This window comes from Triticum aestivum, chromosome 1B, assembly GCF_018294505.1.
Source record: "Triticum aestivum cultivar Chinese Spring chromosome 1B, IWGSC CS RefSeq v2.1, whole genome shotgun sequence".
In the NCBI taxonomy this organism is placed as follows: Eukaryota; Viridiplantae; Streptophyta; class Magnoliopsida; order Poales; family Poaceae; genus Triticum; species Triticum aestivum.
Genome location: NC_057795.1, coordinates 694,361,699 through 694,369,094, shown reverse-complemented (window position 1 = coordinate 694,369,094; position 7,396 = coordinate 694,361,699). Strand labels below are relative to the sequence as shown.

General features: G+C 43.7%; 1 long non-coding RNA gene across 2 annotated transcripts; it reads left to right on the top strand.

Moving 5' to 3' along the window:
* On the top strand, positions 1-1,410 carry LOC123101878 (uncharacterized). 2 transcript variants are annotated; one of them, XR_006448611.1, is made up of 4 exons: positions 1-133; positions 240-303; positions 402-1,057; positions 1,137-1,410. It is a non-coding gene; the product is annotated as an uncharacterized lncRNA (long non-coding RNA). The 2 variants fall into 2 exon arrangements; XR_006448612.1 differs by having other exon boundaries at positions 1-138.
* The last annotated feature ends 5,986 nt before the right edge of the window (positions 1,411-7,396 follow it).

Here is a 7,396-nt window from a genome sequence, read left to right as displayed (position 1 = left end):
CAAACACCATTAGATTAGATAGGGAGAGGGTCCTCCTCTTCACCGGCCATGGCCATGACTTGTGGCTGTGCCCTTTGCACATGCAAGAAGATGCAGAGCCTGCCATGGCTCTCTGCTCCGCCCCTTTGGTAAGGTAAGGTAAGAAGGCAAGGTATCACAAGATCAAATCGCACCTCTGTTGGCCGCAACATCTCGTGTTTGCACATCTTTCTGACTTGAGTTTGAATCGCTGCATGTAGGTCTCTTCTTTTTCTTGTTGTTTAGCCACAAGTTTCCTGATGCAATTTCAAGTTCAAGTTGAAGGTACTTACTAAGCATATTAGGCGCTTCTCTTTGATTCAATTATCAGTCGATGAGAAATCTTTGTCTTCCTCTCAGATCTGATGCTATTTCTCTTTCAGATCCGCGACCTCTCGCACAAGGACAAGGGCGACCCGATGAAGAGAATGCTTCTTGGGCCAATATTAGGACGGCCCGTTTGCTCGGAGGGCTCACAAGCGCAACACCACTCCCAACCCTGCCGGCCCATTATGTTTCCCAGGCCAGTGGAGTCGCGACGGCCAGCCCAGCCCATTATGCCTCCCAGGCCAGTGGAGTCGCGACGGCCGACCCATTATGCCTCTCAGGCCAGTGGAGTCGCGATGATCGGCCCATTATGCCTCCCGCGCTAGTGGAGTCAAGACGGTCGGCCCATTATGCCTCCCAGGCCAGTGGAGTCGCGACGGCCGGCCCATTATTCCTCCCAGGCCAGTGGAGTCACGATTGCCAGTGGACAGCGCCCGATCTCAGCGTAACCTAGATGGATAAAAACCGCCTGATCGGCGATCCCACTCAGCCGCCGTCTCTCCATTTCCTCACTTTCCCCTCCGTCTCCGGCGACCGCTGTCGACCTGCTGACGAAATGCAAACTTTCTCCTGCAATCTCTTCCCCCTGTGTTTTCTTGAACGATGTGGCTCGTGCCTGCACTTCTCTAACCCCTGCCTGTGTTCTCTGCAGGGACGGAGGGCAATCGAGGGGATCACTCTACCGCCGCCCTCCCAACTGGCACAAGCCCAAGTGAGTCTCCCCTCTCTTTTTGCTTTGGTCCTTGTCTTGTTGTGTGATTTATGTTTTCTAAGCTTGTTCTACCTTCCAGGGGCATCTACAGTCCGCATGTTCGTCGTCCAAAGGAAATTGATGGTGGCCTGTTTTAGAAATGCAGGTGCTCTCTTTGTAGTGGTTTGTTTTCTATACTTGCATTGAGCTCTTCTAGGTTAAAACTGATTCTATTAACATTCTCTGTAGTGATCAGAAGGGGAATCCAAGGATTGTTTATCCCACTTGTGTTTTGTGGGTCACCAATTGTGTTTTCCTTTGTTTATTGCCTGCCTCTGTGCTGACTATCTATGACAATGATTGACTTGTTACTAGTTTCTTGGTTTAGCCACTATGCATTGCATCATTTTAAAGTTTTAACTGCTATTAATTGTGTACTGTTGCTTATCCTAACATGCATAGGATTTCCTTTGTTGAAGGCATCGGATGTGCAACCCTATGTCTAGTTATTTTCCTTCAGAAAGTTAAATTCGTTAGATTTAGTAATTCCTAGAAATTTTATAGACCCAGCAAAAATATGTGAATGGGATTTTACGTGGATACGAAGGCATGTCCAGGCTTGAGTGTTTCCTTTTCCGAACACAACGGTTCCTTTTGGTAAAGTTGTCTGGACGAAAGGAAATGCAAATAATACAGATCTTAAGAAATTTGTTGTCAGGAAGCTATACAACGTATGACATAAACATTGTCGTTGGATGAATTATGGTGTCTTACCCTGATATACTAGTGATACCAATTGTTTTAGGTTTATACTAAATTTTTATACTTTCTACATCAATTTACATACTAAAATTTGATATTACTTGATTAATCCTAGTTAAAATCACAACTAATTATTAAAATTAATCATAGTTTGTTTGTTATTCTCTAATGTATCTTAAAAACATATTTGTGTGATGATAAATTGAGATAGTATTTTGTGAAAAAATGCATCTCTCTATGGATGAATTACGCCATGTATAGATGTTTGCACCATTTCACGCATGATCAATAAATATGTTGCCAGGAAGTTATACATCCTATTATGATGCAAAAAAATATCTCTAGAGATGTTTGTAGAACGCACAATTGTTTACATTGTGAGTAAGTACATAAAAACCCTTACAATATATGTAAAATCCTGATTTTTTTTAGTTCACGAAAAATGAAAGAAATAAAGCAGGGTCAATAAATTCCTAAGAAGATGTTTATTTCCATAAGAATTTTAGTATGAATTAATATAAAATGAAAGTAGCAATTGAGTTTGACATAAACTTTCAGTTTGATGTACAATGTTTAGATTTAGATTTGTATTTGTTTGGGGCCATTTCTATTTTAAGTGTTAAATTATTTTCAAAACAATTCACTATTATTTTTCTCCTCTATTTTAAGTGTTAAATTATTTTCAAAACAATTCACTATTATTTTCAAAACAATTCACTATTATTTTTCTCCTCTATGTTTACTATTTGTATTTGTATTTGTATTTGTTTGACTTCACCCAAGGATGTATTTGGTACTCCGACACTTTACGGACTCCCCGTACTCCCAAATATAACTTATGGTAAAAATAATAAGAGTCCAAGAAAAATGACAACATAGATACAATATATGACAAGCATGTGGTAGAATTCATATCCAAATTGAAATGCAAATCATATAATAGAAAAACAAAATAGTAATAGTAGAATGTTCAAACCTTTTCTTTAACTCTCCCTGGTACAATACAAGAGGTGTATTCTCCACCGATCTTCATTAACCTGGATCTGTACATGATTGGCTAATTGATACAATTATGTTAGTCACAATCTCTAGAACTAAAGCATAGTCCTTTCTTGAGAGATTGATCTACCTGGTGGCCTATATTTATTTTAGTCCAAACACTTCCTACGTTCACTAGCTTGCATGACTTGAACATGCATGTCTGCTTCTAAACTATATATATATAGGTGAGCATATATTTGCTACCGTGTCATCATTTATACACTATAGACTTGGTCTTGTTTTGTACAATGGTAAGGCAACTTTCATACTCACTCTACAACACTTTGTATATGCGTCTTTTATTTTTAAGAATATTTTTGTTTGGTCGATGGGATGTGCATTGTGAGGACAACATTGGAAAATTTGACTTTATTAGTTCTCGAGATTGTAGTCTTCATTGCAGATTTTAGGCATTATATGAAAATTTTAACCATTATTTGCATCATCAATTATCTAGGGGTCTGTGGAGTGGCGATGATGACATGCCATTGTTGCGGAACGTAGCATGCAATTTCAAAAAAATCCTACGCTCACGCAAGATCTATCTAGGAGATGCATATCAACGAGAGGGGAGAGTGTGTCCACGTACCCTCATAGACCAAAATCGGAAGAGTTAGGTTAACATGGTTGATGTAGTCGAACGTCTTCACGATCCAACCGATCCAAGTACCGAGCATACGGCACCTCTGTGTTCAGCACACGTGCAGCTCGATGACGTCCTTTGAACTCTTGATCCAGTAGATAGTCGAAGGAGAGTTCCGTTAGCATGGCGGCGTGGTGACGGTGTTGGTGATGTGATCCACGCAGGGCTTCACCTAAGCACTACGGTGCTATGACCAGAAGAGTAAACTGTGGAGGGGGGGCACCGCACACGGCTAAGATAACAATTGATGTGCCTTTGGGGTGCCCCCCACCCCCGTATATAAAGGAGGGGAGGAGGCTCGCGGCCAGGAGGGGTGCGCCATGGGGGAATCCTACTAGGACTCCTAATCCTAGTAGGATTCGCCCCCCTCCCACCCTTTTTCCTTTCTCCACCAGAGGGAAAAGGAAGGAGAGGGAGAGGGAAAGGCGCCGCCCCTTCCCCCTAGTCCAATTCGGACTGCCATGGGGGGCACCCCTTACGGCCCTCCTCAAGGCCCACTAAGGCCCAATATTTCCCCCGTGGGGTTCTGGTAACCCCTCGGTACTCCGGTAAAATACCCGAATCACTCAGAACCATTCCGATGTCCGAATACAACCTTCCAGTATATGAATCTTTACCTATCGACCATTTCGAGACTCCTCATCATGTCCGTGATCTCATCCGGGACTCCAAACAAACTTCGGTCACCAAAACACACAACTCATAATATAAATCGTCATCGAACGTTGAGCGTGCGGACCCTATGGGTTTGAGAACTATGTAGACATGATCGAGACACATCTCTGGCCAATAGCCAATAGCTGAATCTGGATGCTCACATTGGTTCTTACATATTCTACAAAGATCTTTATCGGTCAAATCGCATAACAACATATGTCATTCCCTTTGTCATTGGTATGTTACTTGCCCGAGATTCGATCGTCGGTATCATTGTACCTAGTTCAATCTCATTACCGGCAAGTATCTTTACTTGTTCCATAATACATCATTCCGTAACTAACTCATTAGTCACATTGCTTGGAAGGCTTATAGTGATGTGCATTACCGAGAGGGCCCAAAGATACCTCTCCGATACACGGAGTGACAAATCCTAATCTTGATCTATGCCAACCCAACAAACACCTTCGGAGACACCTTTAGAGCATCTTTATAATTACCCAGTTACGTTGTGACATTTGATAGCACACAAGGTGTTTCTCTGGTATTCGGGAGTTTCATAATCTCATAGTCAGAGGAATATGTATAAGTCATGAAGAAAGCAATAGCAATAAAACTAAACGATCATAATGCTAAGATAACGGATGGGTCTTGTGAAGGAAATATGCCCTAGAGGCAATAATAAAGTTATTATTTATTTCCTCATATCATGATAAATGTTTATTATTCATGCTAGAATTGTATTAACCGGAAACATGATACATGTGTGAATACATAGACAAACATAAAGTCACTAGTATGCCTCTACTTGACTAGCTCATTAATCAAAGATGGTTATGTTTCCTAACCATAGACATGTGTTGTCATTTGATTAATGGGATCACATCATTAGGATAATGATGTGATTGACATGACCCATTCCGTTAGCCTAGCACTTGATCGTTTAGTATATTGCTATTGCTTTCTTCATGACTTATACAAAGTTCTTGCAACTATGAGATTGTGCAACTCCCATTTACCGGAAGAACATTTTGTGTGCTACCAAACGTCACAACGTAACTGGGTGATTATAAAGGTGCTCTACAGGTGTTTCCGAAGGTACATGTTGGGTTGGCATAATTCGAGATTAGGTTTTGTCACTCCGATTGTCGGAGAGGTATCTCTGGGCCCTCTCGGTAATACTCATCACCTAAGCCTTGCAAGCATTGTAACTAATGAGTTAGTTATAAGATGATGTGTTACAGAACGAGTAAAGAGACTTGCTGGTAACGAGATTGAACTAGGTATTGGATACCGACGATCAAATCTCGGGCAAGTAACATACCGATGACAAAGGGAACAACGGATGTTGTTATGCGGTTTGACTGATAAAGATCTTCGTAGAATATGTAGGAACCAATATGGGCATCCAGGTCCCGCTATTGGTTATTGACCGAGAATGGTTCTAGGTCATGTCTACATAGTTCTCGAACCCGTAGGGTCCGCACGCTTAACGTTACGATGACAATTTTATTATGAGTTTATAAGTTTTGATGTACCGAAGTTTGTTCGGAGTCCCGGATGTGATCACGGACATGACGAGGAGTCTCGAAATGGTTGAGACATAAAGATTGATATATTGGACGACTATATTCGGACACCGGAAGTGTTCCGGACGTTTTCGGAGAAAACCGGAGTGCCGGAGGGTTACCGGAACCCCCCCCCCCGGGAGAGATAATGGGCCACATGGGCCTTGGTGGAAAGAGAGAGGGGCGGCCAGGGTGGGCGACGCGCCCCCTCTCCCTCTGGTCCGAATTGGACTAGGAGGGGGGCGGCGCCCCCCTCTTTCCTTCCCCTCTCTCCCCCTTCCTTTCCCCTCCTAGTAGGAGTAGGAAAGGGGGAGTCCTACTCCTACTAGGAGGAGGACTCCTCCTCCTTGGCGCACCAACAAGGGCCGGCCGGCCTCCCCCCTCCCTCCTTTATATACGGGGGCAGGGGGGCACCCCAGGACACACAAGTTGATCTACGGATCGTTCCTTAGCCGTGTGCGGTGCCCCCCTCCACCATATTCCACCTCGGTCATATCGTCGTGGAGTTTAGGCGAAGCCCTGCGCCGGTAGAACATCATCATCGTCACCACGCCGTCGTGCTGACGGAACTCATCCCCGAAGCTTTGCTGGATCGGAGCTCGGGGATCGTCATCGAGCTGAACGTGTGCTGAACTCGGAGGTGCCGTACGTTCGGTGCTTGGATCGGTCGGATCGTGAAGACGTACGACTACATCAACCGCGTTGTCATAACGCTTCCGCTTACGGTCTACGAGGGTACGTGGACGAACACTCTCCCCTTTCGTTGCTATGCCATCACCATGATCTTGCGTGTGCGTAGGAATTTTTTTGAAATTACTACGTTCCCCAACAGTGGCATCCGAGCCTGGTTTTATGCGTTGATGTTATATGCACGAGTAGAACACAAGTGAGTTGTGGGCGATACAAGTCATACTGCTTACCAGCATGTCATACTTTGGTTCGGCGGTATTGTGAGATGAAGCGGCCCGGACCGACATTACGCGTACGCTTACGCGAGACTGGTTTCACCGTTGCGAGCACTTGTGCTTAAAGGTGGCTGGCGGGTGTCTGTCTCTCTCACTTTAGCTGAATTGAGTGTGGCTACGCCCGGTCCTTGCGAAGGTTAAAACAGCACTAACTTGACGAACTATCGTTGTGGTTTTGATGCGTAGGTAAGAACAGTTCTTGCCAAGCCCATAGCAGCCACGTAAAATTTGCAACAACAAAGTAGAGGACGTCTAACTTGTTTTTGCAGGGCATGTTATTATGTGATATGGTCAAGACGTGATGCTATATTTTATTGTATGAGATGATCATGTTTTGTAACTGAAGTTATCGGCAACTGGCAGGAGCCATATGGTTGTCGCTTTATTGTATGAAATGCAAAAGCCCTGTAATTGCTTTACTTTATCACTAAACAGTCGCGATAGTCGTAGAAGCAATAGATGGCGTAACGACAACGATGCTACGATGGAGATCAAGGTGTCGCGCCGGTGACGATGGTGATCACGATGGTGCTTCGAAGATGGAGATCACAAGCACAAGATGATGATGGCCATATCATATCACTTATATTGATTGCATGTGATGTTTATCCTTTATGCATCTTATCTTGCTTTGATTGACGGTAGCATTTTAAGATGATCTCTCACTTAATAATCAAGAAGTGTTCTCCCTGAGTATGCACCATTGCCAAAGTTCGTCGTGCCC